We start from the raw sequence: 18,329 nt of genomic DNA, 5'->3' as shown, positions 1-18,329 counted from the left end.
TCATGAGCCATTGTTTTGTAGAGGGAATACTTATTTTGAGGTTTCTTTACATTAACATTTACATAGCATTAGCTAAATTCTAAATGCGGCAATGAATTCAGGCTCATTTAAAAAGTCCACTAATGCGTCAATGGAAAGAATTAAAAACCATGAAGTTGCCAGCTTGTAGCCCTATTCCATTGGCGCTTAAAAACGCATTTAGCCTCATGCGCATTTATTTACACAGGGAGTTCCATTAGGCTAAATGTTCCATTTTATAAAAAAAAAAAAAAAAATTTTCCCCCGAAAATTTTAAAAAAATATCGGAAAATACCGATAGCTAACGATATTATGTTAGTGCCACCATTACCTCAGTTGTTTTCCATATGCAAGGGTAACGCACTTTAGAATTTCTTTCGAATAAAAAACGATTTTGCATGTAAATCACTGAAAGCAAGAGCATACGCAGGAAATCCTGGTCGCAGTACCACAAATTGAACTGCTGGATCTCTGACAGGAAAAAACTGCCACATTTATGGGGATCTTTTATCAATTTTAGAAAATGTACTGGTCTTCTTGATCCTTAAAGATTTCCGTAAACTCACTCATACTGATGATTTTTAATTCATTTCGTTTTGATTTGCGACAACTCAAAAGTAGACAAACCCAGATCAGCTGTTTGTGCCATTACAAGGTCGGATTAGCTGAATGCACAATGCGCCAATGGAATCAGGCACATATGCAAAGTCTACTTAAGCGCCATTGGAATCAGGCTATAAAACTGCCTTTCCTTCAGATTAGGTCAATATCTTAAACCATATTATCCGCAAAATAAAGCAAAACCGTGCGCAATCGGCGGATAGTTAATTGATCAAGGAATTTATTATTAATGAAACCACTTCATATCCCCAGGGTACCTGAAGGATCAATACTCGAACAAATTTCTTATTCTATAAAGTTATAAATTTTTATAAAACAAGTACAAATGGACTTTGGCCCATTGGCCCAGTGTGCGCTGTTGCAGAAACGTCGCCTGTAGGAATAGTCTTTTAATCGCCTGTGTGAAGGGAGTATATGCAGATAACTGTTTAAAATTTTGTCTCTGTCCCGTATCGCTGCCATCTCTAGGCTTCAGATGGAGTGGGTTTTCGTGAAATGAATAGGTACATTGCCCTGATGCAATCGAAAGGCGGTTTCGGGATCTCTTACTCAGCGAAGTCTATTGTGAACGTGGGAGATAAACAATGGGTACTAAGCAAAAACGGGCAACAACGTCAGCGCAGGCCATAGTCGCGAATAACGATGACAATGCTGCTGGGGAGTTGTCGAGGTCAAGGCAAGAGATTGCGCTGCATTGGCACTCTCATCCAAAATCGGTGATAAGGCAAGTGATTCTCCTGCCGGCCAGCGCCGTGTCCACAGAAAACAATTAACAAAATACTTTCTCTGTTCCTTTCAGATAGAAAGCGCCGTCTACTGCGATTTTGATCTAGACGTGACTGGCTACGAACAGACCGCCGCTGCCCTCTCGCCTACTGAAGTGGCTGCCGGTGGCCTGAGCTCCAGTCGCACTTCCATAAACAACTCGACTGAAAATCTGAGCTATTCGAGCGACAACTTTTATGGTGACGACCTCATCATATTGGACGACGACGATCTGAACGCGGAAGAGATGTCGATCAACTCAGACGACTGTGTCTACGCCTACCGTGGGGGCGGGGCTGGCTTTGACATTGACTTGGGGACCGCGACCATGGGCAGAGGGCGGGATCACCTAGACTTTGACCTAGGACCCGTCAGTGCTGAACGAGGCGTCGATGATGAAACCGAGTTCTTGGAAATGGACTTTGAACCGGACCCGTCCTCGGAGCTGGAATTCACCGGAGGAGCTCAGGATATGGGCATAATGCCGCAGGCCAATCTGTTGCTGATGCAGCGCGACTATAGCCAGATAAGCGGCATATGCTTGGCCACTCCTACGCAAGAAAGGCAGCTGTACAGCTCGCCTATCGACGATTTTTGCAGGATGATGTGTTTCAACAGCAGAAGCAGCGCCTTAGCAAGAAGTTCGCTCGTATAAGCTTGAATCTGAACCAAATCAAGGACAGAGACAAAGTGGAGTCCACCGGGGATGGACATTTGTTTGAGTCGGCCCAAGCACACTCGCTGCCAAACGCCTTGTACACCGACTCTAGTTTTGGGCGTAGCAAAACCATGCCCAGCGAACATCCGGAGCCCAAAGTGACGGGTGCTAAGCCAAAGCGACTATCCCAGTCCTCGTCTGTAATGTCCAAAAGTAGCTCCTCAACCAAGTCGCGCCGCACTCAGCCCTCGATCAGTTTCGACGAACGTTGTTACAGTTGCACTGATTTCCGGGCAACCTCGGTGTCATCATGGGAGAAGCAGCAGTCAGGGTTAGGGCAGAGTCAAGCACCTCCCATTTTGGTCGCATCGGCGGCAGTATTGGCCATAGCCTCGTCTTCCTCCTGTATGGCCCATTTCGACTTAAGCTATAATGAGGAAAACTGCCTAGACTGTCTGGAAAAGGAGTTCTTGGCTAACACCATCGGCAAGTCCCTGGACCAAAGCACGTGCCCCAAGTGCCGAAGGCAAGTAGGTGGGCGAGTCAGCAGCCTTTCGCTCTACGCCTGCGCGGAGCAGACGCGCTGTCGTAGTGGTTTGCCAGGATACTTTGGTAATAGCCTGTACGCCGGATGGCTCGATTTCTCAGGAGCCGGAACAGAGTCCGACCTCAGTTTGGGTCCAGCCTACAACCAAAAAATTATTTCGTGTGATAATAATTTTAACATCGTACAAGTAAGTGAATCGTGCTGGTGTCTAAATGTGTGTAATGGAATCATCTCTTGCCGGTGCAGCTGCTCAACAAAAGCTTTCCAAGTGAGCCGCTGGTGGCTCGACTGTTTACAGATAAGACATGCGATGAGAAGCACCTAGTGCAGGCGCTGGAAAAACTGCACGTGACCTACGACAGGGAGATACTGCATAGCTATTTTAACCTGCTGGAAAAACGGCGAAAGACGGACAGCAGTGTCAATCTTAAGCAGCTACTTACGCAGGCCTCAAAGCGTCAAGGAAACCACCGCAAGGTCAAACGGCTGATCGAGCTGGCGACCCACAAGCAGATAATCGTGCAATTTAAGCGGGTTGGTTTTATATTATTGTGGGTCATACCCTTTTTATAACTATGGTCATTCCCCTCGTTTATAGAAAGATGCAGGCACTACTGAATTGGTGCCCATTAAAGTGGCCGACATACTCGATGCCTGGAAACGTTATCGAGATCTGTCTCCCCTGCGGCAGTTAAATGCGCGCTTTCATTGCACGAATGTGTTGGGTAAGACGTTTTTAATTTTTGCAGAGGATATACAAATTTTTGTAAGAACTGTATCGCATATAGGCATTTCCGACCCCTCCCTTCTGTCTGATTGTTTCCGAGAAATTTACCCGCTCAGTTTAAAAACTTGGGAAATATACAAGCAATCGGCTTTTTTATGCGCAGGCATTTTCCTATATCCCAAACCAAAGATTTATCCTTGTTAATTTTAAAGTAACTGGCGCACTGAACTGAAGTTCAGTTAAAGTCGAAGTCATACAACTTATCCTAACGAGGAAAAAAAGTCGTAACGATCGCACCACATTCAGCATACAAAATATCTGATACCAAATTTTGTGACGAAAATTGAATGAACATTTGACTAAATAAATACACTTTTTAAATGTTCCTGTTCGGACCTCTTAATCCAGGTATTTTGCCTACACAGGCATTTGTATCTCAGCGTTGAACTGGAACATTTAAAAAGTGTATTTAATTTATTGCGTTTGTTATATTCAAAAAGTGAAGGAATCTCAAGGGCTATAGACGTTAAATGTAAACAAAAATTGGCTCTAACAATTTTTAACAACTTGACAATACTTTTTTAGTGACATTTATCACTTGTAGCTTCACTAGTTTAGAAGTTATAGCCGTGCAAAGTTTAGCTATTTTCAGCGATTTTTCGTCATATAAGCTAGTTTTTCAAAAAGTCGTAGGACAAACTTTTTTGTAACGATCTGCCCAAAACAATAAAAATTTAAGTAGAAATATTTTACCAACCCGCGCCTAAGAAGGCACTTAAAATAATGTTTAGTATGTCACATTCACCTCCCTATCTCCTGAACAAAATAATTTTCTTAAAGTCTTGCCTTTCGATTGGTGTATAACTCGTTACGAACCGGCCTTCACAGCAGACTTTCAATTCTGCGGCTATATATAGTATAACAATATAAAAAAGTTAAAATTATAATTTTTTTTTTTTATATATTTTTTTGTTTTCTTGGGAGCTTTATGTTAAAGTCGTCCGATTTTGATGAAATTTAAACCGCAATTTTGAAATATTTAACCATTACTACATATATGTCGAAGAACTAAAAAAAAAAATTAAATAACAGCAAAGTTATAGTTTTTTTTTTCATTTATTTTATTCGATTTTTCCTATGGGTGCTATATGCTATAGTCGTCCGATCCGGCTCGTTTCGACTTATATACTACCTGCAAAAGACAACTTTTGGGAAAGTTTCATGCAGATAGCTTTAAAACTGAGACTAGTTTGCGTACAAACGGACGGAGAGGCGGACAGACGAACATGGCTGTATCGAGTCTCCCAGTAATGCTGATCAAGAATATATATACTTTATAGGGTCGGAAACGTCTCCTTCACTGCGTTGCAAACTTCTGACTGAAATTATAATACCCTCTGCAAGGGTATACAAAATAAATGATCACAAATTATATTTAACAGCGAATGTCAAATCTACAGTAGTCAGCTGATTTCTGAACAAAACCCCTGTCACCCTAGCTACAAACAAAAGAATCATGGGTAGAAATCAACTATTTAATAGTAAAAATTGTCGCAACCTATGAGTAATTGCTAATTGCCATGTAAATAGTATTTTACCTATAAAAATGTTAAGTACACAGATAAAAAATAATTACCTATTTCAACAGTAGATTAAGGGTTTTACACAATTTATAAACATAAATAATCCTTTTGTTGAAACTATGTAATGTAAATCAAAGCAACAAATGTAAACGATATGATCAGTTCTTTATGCCCAATATCATAAAGAGACGAGAATCATATGTAAAAGCTTAAAAGTAACGGCTTATCTCTCTTCCCTCATTTATAACCTAAAGAAGTGTAGATAAGCGCGACTCTACCCCTTTTTTATAAGTCAGTCAGCTTCAAGCCGCAGATCACGCGAGTTATGTATTAACCGTCAAAATATACTTAGATAATTAAAGAGCATTTATTCTTTAACCTACAAGTACACGTGTTTCTTTCATTCGCTGCTTCAGGTTATGGGCCCAGTCCATATACCCGCGCAATAAAAGAACACTTCACCTGTAGGCCGTCATAGTTAGATTTGGTCGCGAAAAATGTCCGGCGCGTTTATAAAAATTGAGCCGCTTTGTGCGGATAACTATGACACGTGGAAAGTTCAAATGCGGACAGTGCTCGTGAAAAACGACCTGTGGCAATATGTGGACGGTACGAAGGAGTGCCCTAGTGGAAGTGGAAGCACATCGGCTGCTGACTCCGCCGTATGGAAAACGTACGACGAAAAAGCGCGTGCAGATATCTTACTATCGGTCAGCCCCTCAGAATAGGCTTTGATCGAGGGATGCAATACAGCTAAACGCTGTTGGATGAAACTGCAGGAAATTTTTATGACGAGAGGACCAGTGCGAAAAGCAGCTCTTCTAAAGAAGCTAATATTATCGCGCCTGTAGGAAGGCGGCAATATACGAGAGCACATAAACGAAACATTTGAAGCCGTAAAGAAATTAAGGGAAATCGGCGTAGCAATCGGAGACGACTTATTGGCCATTATTTTACTCTACAGTCTGCCAGACACCTTCGAAACGTTTAGATGCGCGATGGAAGCAAGGGATGACTTACCACGCCCAGAATTCTTAAGAGTAAAAATATTAGAGGAGGCCGAAGCCAGAAAAAATAGGCACGTGCCAGATGAACAAAATGCAATGTTCGCGAAACGTCGAAAGGACAGGAATGGAAAGCAAACTAGAAACAAAGAGACTAGAAAATGCTTTAACTGTAACAGAGTCGGGCACATATCCAAAAACTGCTGGAATAAAACGAATGGAAAGGGCGAAGAGTCCGATCATAGAGAGAAAGCAAAGAGAGCAGAGGAATCAACATTCGCATGCCAGGCAAATTTCTGCGCGAATAAAGCTGGCGCTTGGTGCTTAGACAGCGGCTGTACCTCGCACATAGTATAGCAATATAAAAAAGTTAAAATTATAATTTTTTTTATATATTTTTTGTTTTCTTGGGAGCTTTATGTTAAAGTCGTCCGATTTTGATGAAATTTAAACCGCAATTTTGAAATATTTAACCATTACTACATATATGTCGAAGAACTAAAAAAAAATTAAATAACAGCAAAGTTATAGTTTTTTTTCATTTATTTTATTCGATTTTTCCTATGGGTGCTATATGCTATAGTCGTCCGATCCGGCTCGTTTCGACTTATATACTACCTGCAAAAGACAACTTTTGGGAAAGTTTCATGCAGATAGCTTTAAAACTGAGACTAGTTTGCGTACAAACGGACGGAGAGGCGGACAGACGAACATGGCTGTATCGAGTCTCCCAGTGATGCTGATCAAGAATATATATACTTTATAGGGTCGGAAACGTCTCCTTCACTGCGTTGCAAACTTCTGACTGAAATTATAATACCCTCTGCAAGGGTATACAAAATAAATGATCACAAATTATATTTAACAGCGGATGTCAAATCTACAGTAGTCAGCTGATTTCTGAACAAAACCCCTGTCACCCTAGCTACAAACAAAAGAATCATGGGTAGAAATCAACTATTTAATAGTAAAAATTGTCGCAACCTATGAGTAATTGCTAATTGCCATGTAAATAGTATTTTACCTATAAAAATGTTAAGTACACAGATAAAAAATAATTACCTATTTCAACAGTAGATTAAGGGTTTTACACAATTTATAAACATAAATAATCCTTTTGTTGAAACTATGTAATGTAAATCAAAGCAACAAATGTAAACGATATGATCAGTTCTTTATGCCCAATATCATAAAGAGATGAGAATCATATGTAAAAGCTTAAAAGTAACGGCTTATCTCTCTTCCCTCATTTATAACCTAAAGAGGTGTAGATAAGCGCGACTCTACCCCTTTTTTATAAGTCAGTCAGCTTCAAGCCGCAGATCACGCGAGTTATGTATCAACCGTCAAAATATACTTAGATAATTAAAGAGCATTCATTCTTTAACCTACAAGTACACGTGTTTATTTCATTCGCTGCTTCAGGTTATGGGCCCAGTCCATATACCCGCGCAATAAAAGAACACTTCACCTGTAGGCCGTCATAGTTAGATTTGGTCGCGAAAAATGTCCGGCGCGTTTATAAAAATTGAGCCGCTTTGTGCGGATAACTATGACACGTGGAAAGTTCAAATGCGGACAGTGCTCGTGAAAAACGACCTGTGGCAATATGTGGACGGTACGAAGGAGTGCCCTAGTGGAAGTGGAAGCACATCGGCTGCTGACTCCGCCGTATGGAAAACGTACGACGAAAAAGCGCGTGCAGATATCTTACTATCAGTCAGCCCCTCAGAATTGGCTTTGATCGAGGGATGCAATACAGCTAAACGCTGTTGGATGAAACTGCAGGAAATTTTTATGACGAGAGGACCAGTGCGAAAAGCAGCTCTTCTAAAGAAGCTAATATTATCGCGCCTGTAGGAAGGCGGCAATATACGAGAGCACATAAACGAAACATTTGAAGCCGTAAAGAAATTAAGGGAAATCGGCGTAGCAATCGGAGACGACTTATTGGCCATTATTTTACTCTACAGTCTGCCAGACACCTTCGAAACGTTTAGATGCGCGATGGAAGCAAGGGATGACTTACCACGCCCAGAATTCTTAAGAGTAAAAATATTAGAGGAGCCCGAAGCCAGAAAAAATAGGCACGTGCCAGATGAACAAAATGCAATGTTCGCGAAACGTCGAAAGGACAGGAATGGAAAGCAAACTAGAAACAAAGAGACTAGAAAATGCTTTAACTGTAACAGAGTCGGGCACATATCCAAAAACTGCTGGAATAAAACGAATGGAAAGGGCGAAGAGTCCGATCATAGAGAGAAAGCAAAGAGAGCAGAGGAATCAACATTCGCATGCCAGGCAAATTTCTGCGCGAATAAAGCTGGCGCTTGGTGCTTAGACAGCGGCTGTACCTCGCACATGAGCTCAAACACGAAACTATTTGCAAATATAAAAGAAATAAAGAAAACTTTACATTTGGCCAACGACGAGACAACAACTATAAGTGGTGTGGGTGAAATAAAAATCGCAGTCGACGACAAAGGAGAGAAGAAAAATATTACTCTCACAGACGTGCATTACGTTCCCGACCTCAGGCAGAGCTTGCTGTCAATATCAAAGATTACGGATAAGGGATACGAGGTACACTTCAGGAAAGACGAGGCTCTAATCGTGAAAGGTAACAACGAAATTTGGTTACGCGCACAAAGACGCGAAAATCTGTATTATTTGGACAGCTTAGAACATCAATCAAATAACATCGAGAAAATCCACTTGAGCAATATCAACGGATGGCATTATCGAATGGGACACTTGAACGAACGAGATCTAAAGAACATGGCAAATGAAGGTAAAGTGCACGGAATGAATATAAAAGAAAACGAAAAAATGTCGGATTGCGAAATCTGTGTGAGCGAAAAAGAAGTGGCGAATTCGTACAAAAGTTCCCCTGGAAGCAGAACAACTGAACTACTGGAAATCGTACACAGCGATGTGTGCGGGCCCATGCGAAAAGAATCTATGGGCGGATGCAAGTATTACGTAACATTTATTGACGATTACTCTAGGTATTGCGAAGTTACATTTATGAAACAGAAATCTGACGTATTGAAAGCTTTCGTCGATTATAAGGCCGCCACTGAAAATTTTACTGGAAAGAAAATAAAGACGCTACAATCTGACAACGGAACGGAATACTGTAACAGGGAATTTGACGCCTACCTAGCATGGAACGGGATTAAACGAAGACTAAGTGCACCATATACCCCCCAACAAAACGGGTTAGCAGAAAGGCAAAACAGGACGCTAGTCGAGATGGCCAGATGCATGATGAGGCAAGCAGGAGCACCTGCTATTTTTTGGGCTGAAGCCGTGAACGCAGCGTGCTACATACGCAACCGATGTCCAGCTTGTCAGGAGGTATTCCCTATACGTACTGGACGAAGAAAATTGCGACAGTGGCACACCTGAGAGCATTCGGCACCAAGGCATTTGCGCTCGAAAAAGGCATTAACAAGGGAAAATTTAATCCCAGATCGGTTGAATGCATTTTGGTAGGATATGCAGCTACTTCAAAGGCATATCGACTTTATGTCCCGGAAAGGCGAAAAGTAATAATTTCTAATGACGTAAAATTTCTGAGTCTTCCAGGTTTCAGTACCCATTTTGAGGAATTTTATACGGAGCCCAACTCAGAAGAGATTAGCATTGAGATGACGGGCACGAAAATTAAACAAGTTGATCTTGAAGCGGATCCGTCGGTGGACTCTCCACAAGAACCCACTATTTCGGCGCAACGCCGTGGCAGAGGGCGTCCGAAAACACTTCGAAGTGGATTCCGTGGCAGGCCACGGAAAATTTATCAACAACCGAATGTAGAACACAGCAATGAAGACGACGCGGAGAACGAGGAACTACAAAGCGATGAGCCTTACGAAGAGTGAGAAATAGCCAACGCACTATTTGACGATCCTGTAAATATCGCCGAAGCGAAAAGCTCTGACGATGCCGATAAATGGATAAAGGCGATCGAAGACGAATTTATGGCGCATCTAAAAAATAAGACATGGGACATCGTGGAGAAACCAGATGACCGAAAGACGATTGGCAACAGAATGGTTTTTCGCACAAAGGACACTGGAGGCGATGAGATCAAGAAAAAGGTGCGTTTGGTGGCTAAAGGTTACGCACAGAGACCGGGTGAGGAATTCCATGAAACATACTCGAAACATACGATCCGAGTCCTCATGGCATTATCCGTGGAAGCGTGTATGGAAGTTCACCAAATGGATGTTGTGACAGCTTACTTAAATGGAGAGCTCGAGGAGAAAATCTTTATGGAAATTCCGGAGGGATTTCGCGATTTTGTCACCAGAATGGCAACTGGTGCGCCTATTGGATCACACGGAAGATCTCTAGATCGAAATTCCACCGAAACAGCGAAAAACTGGATACACAGCATGAGCAGATATCAGAAGCCTGTATGTGTGCTTCGAAAGGCGTTATATGGACTACGACAATCCGGGCTAAGATGGTATCAAAAGCTAACTGCGAAGTTGGTAGACAGCGGACTGATAGCGATCAAGGAAGGTCCATGCTTATTCGTGAAACGGCGAGGAGAGAAGATATTACTGGTAACCATTTACGTCGACGACCTTCTTCTTGCCTCAAACCATGCCGCATGGATAGACGAAACCAAATCAAATCTTACGGAAGCGTTCGAAATTAAGGATATAGGCTCTGTTAATACCTGCCTAGGTATGGAGTTCCTGCAAAACGTGAAGGAGAACTGGATATTTATCTCGCAGGAGCAGTATATAAACAAAATCTTAAGCAGATTCGAGATGTCGGAATGCAAAGTAGCGTTGACCCCCATTGAAGCGAAGAGCAACCTCAAACGCCCCGACGTAGCTGATGAAGCGGAAATGAAGAAATATCCTTATCAAAACTTAATCGGTGCTTTAATGTTTCTTTCAGTTTCCAGCCGCCCAGACATTACGTTTGCTGTCAATTTTCTGAGCCAGTTCAACGCGAATTACAATGGGGAACACTGGAAAGCAGCGAAACGCGTCTTACGGTATCTTTCTGGGACAAAAGGACTAGGCCTTTTATACCTTCCGAGCAAGGAAAATCTATACGGTGTGGCCGACGCCGACTGGGGAGCCAACCTTAGCGACAGACGCTCCTACTCTGGACAAGCGTTTGTGTTGTCTGGCGCAGCTATATGTTGGGAAGCCCGAAAACAGCGAACTGTGGCACTTTCGAGCACGGAATCGGAGTATCTGGCTATGTCCGAAGCAGTCAAAGAGGCCATATACTTAAGGAGTCTCTTAACCAGCATTGGGAGAGGTTGCGACTCGATCCGTATATTCAACGACAACCAAAGCGCCCAAAAATTAGCTAAAGGATTTGGTTACAACCCGCGCACCAAACACATCGACGTGTGCCACCACTACATCCAAGAGAAGCAGAGAAGTGGTGACATCCAAATCGAGTACTTGCCGACCGAACTGATGCCAGCAGATGTATTGACTAAGGGTCTTAACCACAATAAGCACAAAACCTGCTTAAGATCTTTAGGCGTCACTGAAATTTAAAATTAACTTGTAACTTTGAGAGGGCGTGTTGAAACTATGTAATGTAAATCAAAGCAACAAATGTAAACGATATGATCAGTTCTTTATGCCCAATATCATAAAGAGATGAGAATCATATGTAAAAGCTTAAAAGTAACGGCTTATCTCTCTTCCCTCATTTATAACCTAAAGAAGTGTAGATAAGCGCGACTCTACCCCTTTTGTATAAGTCAGTCAGCTTCAAGCCGCAGATCACGCGAGTTATGTATCAACCGTCAAAATATACTTAGATAATTAAAAAGCATTTATTCTTTAATCTACAAGTACGTGTTTCTTTCATTCGCTGCTTCACCTTTGATTTATTTATTTTTGTATTTATCATATTATTGTTGAAATAAGTTTTATCACGGGTTTTCAAATTTTAATCGACGAAATCCTCCTCAAATGTACTCCCTGATTCAGAAAATGACACTCAACATTTTTTCTATGGCACCATTTTTTTTAATTTAAACGTTGTTCACCTGTTTTCATGCCAATTTTATTTTTATTTCCAGTTCTGCTTAAAATATTTTTTTTAAGTAATAAATCGAAGTTTTTTCTTACCGACAAATATATAATTTATTAAAAGCAATTTAATGCCGATATTGTGTTCGAAAATAAAATTTGTTTTTAAGAAACTGGCATTTCGGTTTGGTTTTTTTTTAATTTCGGAGCAGGATTTCAGAACAAAAAATAATTTTTAGTATTGGATTGTACGCTGTGACCATGGCAACTCATTCCAGCACTCTAAATTGTCTTTTGAAACAAAAAAAAACTTTAAGATAAAACCTTCGATGTGAAATTTTAAAAATATGTAGAAATTGATTTTTACCCACATTTAAAAAAAAGGATTTTTCCATATTTAAAAAGAAAACTCTCTTTAAAAAAAAAGATAATTTAATTATCTTTAAAATGAGCTTAGTAGAGCAGGATTTGTTTAATCTCAATCGTTTATAAAAAATCAAAAAAATGAGTTTCAAGAAAAACGGATACAGAAAAATTGTATATAAATATAATTTACATTATTTTCTGAAAGTGGTGTAACTTCTATTAAAATTAAGATATCCTGATAAAACTTAAAAATTATTTTTTTTCAATAGTTGTAGAATCAATTAAAAGTATTTTAAAAAAATTGTTTTATTTTTTTTGTTGATTCGAGTGATAGTTTTGGAGATACAACTTTGAAAAGTTGTGCGCTCCCCACTTGTATTGTCACTTTTTCTCGAAGCCGTGCTTTTAAAGGCGATTGTTAAGATTTCTCGCGATCTTCTCAACCGATCGTAATAATATTTTGCATAGGTCTTCGAGATGATTTTTAATTCAATTACAACAATTTAAAAAAATAAAAAACGTCGATAAATGTTTACAAAAATATGCATTAATAGTAAAAATGCCTATCAAAAATACAATTTGGATTTTTTGTCCTCGTCCAATAAATAGTTAACGGTTTTCACTAAAACACGTACTTTTACTTCTGATGATCCAGTAAAAAGTTCTGCTGTCAACGCGGAGAGACCTTTTTTCCAAGGAACTATCGGAAATGACGCCGTAACAGATAAGATTTAAATATTTTTTTTTATCAAATTTCACTAAATCCTTCAAAAAAAAAGGATTTCTCTAGAATGATCCAAGTTACTTCAGGCATCCCACAAGGGAGCCAACTTGGTCCACTACTTTTTACATTATTTATTAACGATATACCTCTAGTCTCGACCAAGTCGCGTGTCCTCATGTACGCAGTAACCAATAGAAAAGAAGTTAAATTGTGGGATTGTTTTTAACTCGATACAATTTTTTAAAATTTTGTTCGCACAAAAAGGTAATTAAAGCTTAAATTTACAAAGACCTACAATCTTTGAAAATTATGAAAGATTAACGAAATAGCGTCGGTTTAAACAGAAATGTCGTTTTTTGGTGTTAAAAAATTGAATTTTTTTAATTCTATTAAAATAACAGTTTTAAAAGTTTTAAACTGTGTCAACAAAAAATTTTTTTTTTAAAAAAAGTCTCCCACTGGTATGGCCCCTTAAGTTATACCTGCAACTTTCCTCACCTCAGACTTACAAACGGATCTTAATGCATTTTAACATGGTGTTGGACTTAAAAAGCGCTAAATGCTTAATGACATTCATTGGATCAATCCACTTTAGGCATCGTATACGATGGGATGTTGTGCGTTGACTGTATTCATGCATGTTGATATCCTATTGTCCTATAACTTATTTACGAGGAAGTGGAGACCCCCGAGCTTCTGGGTCGCCTACATTTCTCAGTGCTTAATAAATTAAACAACTTTAAATAAACAATACAAAAAATGTTATGCTTTTAACTTAAATTTATGAGTCATGACCGACAGAATACTAGTCTGACACTCTAACCACTAAACCACGGCTCATCAAATAAAGATTCGACGATTGCCTATTAAAATGCTATAGTGAAAATACTTTTATAATGTTTAATTATATTTATTGGACCACCTCGTGTTGCCTAAAAGACTAACAAGAAGTATTCAAACCTTAACTTAACAATGGTATTCAGCTTAAAAATGGTATCTAGCTTATATATTTAACACTATACTATATCCTAAAGTAAAAAGAGAGAGAACACGAATTAAAAACTAACAGAATGATTAAACGAAACTAGGATTGATCCCCCGACTAATCGGTTGGTAATTCTGTTTTTTTTTTTTTTGAATGAAAATAGGAGACATAAAATAACGCCCAGCTTTAGTAAACATAAAGAATTACTGGACAGCGGGGTAATTTTACAAAATATTAAAAAATAATCGGGTATGGCTGCTGAGCCGGTATAGCTGTCTGACTAGTTGATTTTTATGTATTGACAGACTGGTGTTATAGTTAACTTTCCTGCTCTCCGTTTCTTCTTTTACGGGTTTTATATCCTGGTCTCTGTGGATGTAGACTTTGCGAATATACCTGGGGACCCCAGAGATTGTTCTCAGAGTTATAGATTGCGATCGTTTGATAATCTCTATGTTGCTGCTGCTTCCATTGATGCGGAGAGCGGGAGTTATTAAGCCCATGGAAACTGCTGACCTTTAGTTTTAGGCAGGTATTTCTATTTGGTTTCTTCAAGTATGGTGTAATCGTTTGGAATTAATGTATTATTAAAGGTGAGCAAATGTCTCGGTTGAGCGTAATCGTGATATGGTTATATTTTTGCTCGTTGACTTGTGTACGCCAGTCAGCTAGCCACTTTTCTACAGCCACGAAATGTTTTGTATGTTCGGTTGCTGTATTTGGAGATTTTCAACGGCAGACAATTGCAGTGTAATAAGCAAAGGTTGATAACACCATTTGATGGCTTGTATATATGTACGATGTTGAAAAAGTGTACAAGATTGGACCTAGTACGCTTCCTTAAGGTACTGCAGCTTCGATGTTGAGATTGTCAGTGGAAGTTTTGGCTGGTCAGATGACATCTGCTAGTGTTTCAGCGCCGTTTAAACTTGGCTGCACTCTACTTTTTACATCAAAATCAGTTATAGCTGGGTGGTTTTTTGGATCAGTAGATAGGTCTACCCGGTGAAACAAACTCTTACTTGGCTGGGGTGGTGGAGGTTTGTACAATTGACGATCTTTAGTGTTAGCGAGGCGGGAGCTCCCAATATTGATGTTTTGCGTTATATCCACCTGCTGCTATAAAGCCGTTATCTAAAGAGTTATTGAACTCGAGTGACATCGGGCGATCGAAGGATTACAAAGCCAGTCAAAACCCTTCATTATATTTAAATCGAAAAGACTACTTCAGCATTAATGCAATGGTGGTAAGTTTGTACTTAAATAATTTATTAATATATACCCATATGCATGGGTATGCAACTATAATATGGATATGTTTTTAATAGAGGCCACTTACCCTGGCGCTTGTCATGAGACTTTTATTTGGTAGGACGGCAGGACCAGACTATTTCTATCAATATACAGCAATTTGTTAGTACTAGCAGATTTGGGATGTGCTTTTAGCCGTTTGTATTAACGCCTGAACCTCAGCTTGATCCAAATCAGGAAGGTCAAAGGACTATCCTCTTTCGGTCCAATTGACCATTTCGTAAAGTCCACATACCGGTAGCAGAAGATGCTCTTCTATTGTCCGCTTTTTCTTCACAGCGGCTTTCCAGGTACACCATACCAATAAATGATAAATGTTTAAAATATTAATAATAAATAAAATAAAATAAAATATTTAATAATTAAAAAGTATTAAAAGTCCTAATTTTTTCCACGCCATCTGGCATCAACGGCCACACGGCCTCCTTCCTTAAAGCACCTGGCGATGTCTTCATTTTTATACAATTTCAGAGGGTATTATAAGGCACCTGGCGATGTCTTCATTTGTATACCCTTGCAGAGGGTATTATAATTTCAGTCAGAAGCAACGCAGTCAAGGAGACATTTCCGATATATATACATAAGGTATATATATTCTTGATCAGCATCACTAGGAGAGTCGATCTAGCCATGTCAGTTTTAAAGCTATCTGCCTGAAAAAAAAAGTTATCTTTCTATTGCAGGTAGTATATAAGTCGGAACGAGCCGGATCGGATGACTATAGCATAAAGCTCCCATAGGAATGATCGGAAAAATAATAAAAAAAAATTATAATTTTCCGTTTTTTCAAATTTTTTTAGTTTGTCTACGTAAAAGTTATGGTTGAATGTTTTAGAATTACGGTTTACATTTTATTAAAATCAGACGACTATACCATATAGCTTCCATAGGAACAATCGGAAAAAAAGTATAAAAAAAATTAAGACTTTGCTGTTTCTTAATTTTTTTTTTAGTTCTCGACATATAGTAATGCTTAAATATTTATGAAATACGGTTTTCCATGGAAACATTAAAAACACATCATTAATTTTTCTTTGTAAGTTATATTTTTTTATTTTGTAACTTTTTTTTTTAAATTTTGTTTGACTTATTAATAATTTGACAGTTCAGACTACCGCTTTTAATTTTATTGAAATCGGAAAACTATCATATAGCTGCCATAGGAAGTATTGAATATTTAAACTGCAAATCATCATATATTCAATGTTTTTAAACATATACGCAAGTAAATCATAATTTTAATGTTTTCAAGAATATTTAGTTTTTGCAATAGCTGCAAGGGTATATAAACTTCGGCTGCCGAAGTTTGCTTCCTTATTTGTTTATCATGAAATCGGGGAATATTTTATTTTGATTTGTTTTCTTGTGCTTCCGCCTGAAAATAGTCGATTAATATGTAAATTTTAATCTTATTTCGTACTAACATTTTCGTTATTAGCGCTCAATGCGTTTTTTGAGGTTGTTTTGAAATCAATTCACTTTTTTATTGCAAAAGTAAAAAGAAAGGGTTGCCGAGTTCGATGAAAGAAGAACACGTTTCACACAATTAGTACATTAAATTAAGCGGTAATAAACACAAAAACACTTTTAAATTTAACTTAGATTAAATACCTTTCATATCACGAACACAAAAGGGTTTGCTTAAGATAAACACCAAGAAAATACTTTTTTTTTACCATGACAGCCCTTGCAACCAAAAAATAATTTAAAAAAGTAAAATATATATGTTATTAACCAATTTTATTGTACAATAATAAAGAATGGATACAAATATCATTTGCACGTTAACTTATCGCAAAGTATTTCAAAACAATTTATTTCTTTGCTGGCGGAGTTGCATTGCGAAAAGTAAACGTGAGAAAGCTTACATAGAAGTAACAAAGGGAATTTAGATTCCGTAAGGATTTTTCGAAAGTGAAAACTACATAGAACTGTCCTGTTTTTAAATTTAAATTGTGCCTGGTCTTTATTAAATTTTAAATTTTTGTTTTTTCTGCTTTCAGGAAAAGTTGGCCATATTGTGAGACAGGCAACGGTAGCGGCATTTACATCGGCACAGGCTTCGTCGACGCCTTCCTGCAGTCGCGCCCTGCCTGAAGTTCTAATGATCCCGCAGTATTACGAGAGCGGAGAGCTAACTTTGACTCGCAAATGTTAGGGTGTACTCGCAAACCTTTCTTCTTACTCCCACACGAACTAACCCAGATACACACGCAAGGGTTTACGTAACTTAACTTACTTAACCGTTAACGTTTGCAAAATTCATATAGTACCGTTATCAATGTATCTGCCACCTCCACAAAACCTAACTAGAAACAATTAGTACATGCGTAAGCACAGAAGCATAAAGTATCGCACCTCGTACGGGGGCTCACAGCTTATTTCTCTGATGCTTAACATTGTTGTTTATTCATTCAAAAATACTTAACATATATACATATGTACATATTTTTTTAGTTAATAACCTAATTTGAACCAAATAACTCATAAAAATAATGGTCATTAAAAAAGTGTTAAGTAGAGTTTCATTACTTTTTGAATTTATTCTATCAATTTCTTTTTTGATAAAATGGTACCCCACTCCCTTACCAGTGCGTTTTTTTTGGTGATTTTGGTTGAAAATGTTATTTTTTTTAAACGTTTTTAATATTGGGGCGACCCTAGATAAACCTGTTGGTTTATTATTGCGCTTTGTTGTGGGCCTGTACGTCGAGTGCTGGTCCTGCAAAAGAAATTGTTTGGATCCTGAACAAATATGCCTTCTCGTTCTGAAGAATTATTGGAAAATCTTCCTAATAATTAAAGTTTTCGTTATAGCCAAAGTATCGCCATAACAGTCTCTGGACACTAGCGATATCCAAAATGTCGAGATACGTTTGAAAATATACAATTTTTTAGCTAATATCACCCATAAAATCTCATACTCTCAATATTCAATACGTTATAAAATTTTTCTTGATTAGAAGGGTGATAAAACTATATATTTAGATTTTTTATTAA

The 18,329-nt window shown here is 38.6% G+C and overlaps 1 pseudogene; it reads left to right on the top strand.

Annotated features, from left to right (window-relative positions):
- The first annotated feature begins 1,111 nt into the window (after positions 1-1,111).
- Positions 1,112-17,817, top strand: LOC121467831 (annotated as a pseudogene).
- Positions 17,818-18,329: the final 512 nt, after the last annotated feature.

Source organism: Drosophila elegans, unplaced genomic scaffold (assembly GCF_018152505.1).
Source record: "Drosophila elegans isolate 14027-0461.03 unplaced genomic scaffold, ASM1815250v1 contig_813, whole genome shotgun sequence".
Classification (NCBI taxonomy): domain Eukaryota; kingdom Metazoa; phylum Arthropoda; class Insecta; order Diptera; family Drosophilidae; genus Drosophila; species Drosophila elegans.
Note: the sequence above shows the minus strand (reverse complement) of the source record. Positions and strands in the feature narration are given on the sequence as shown.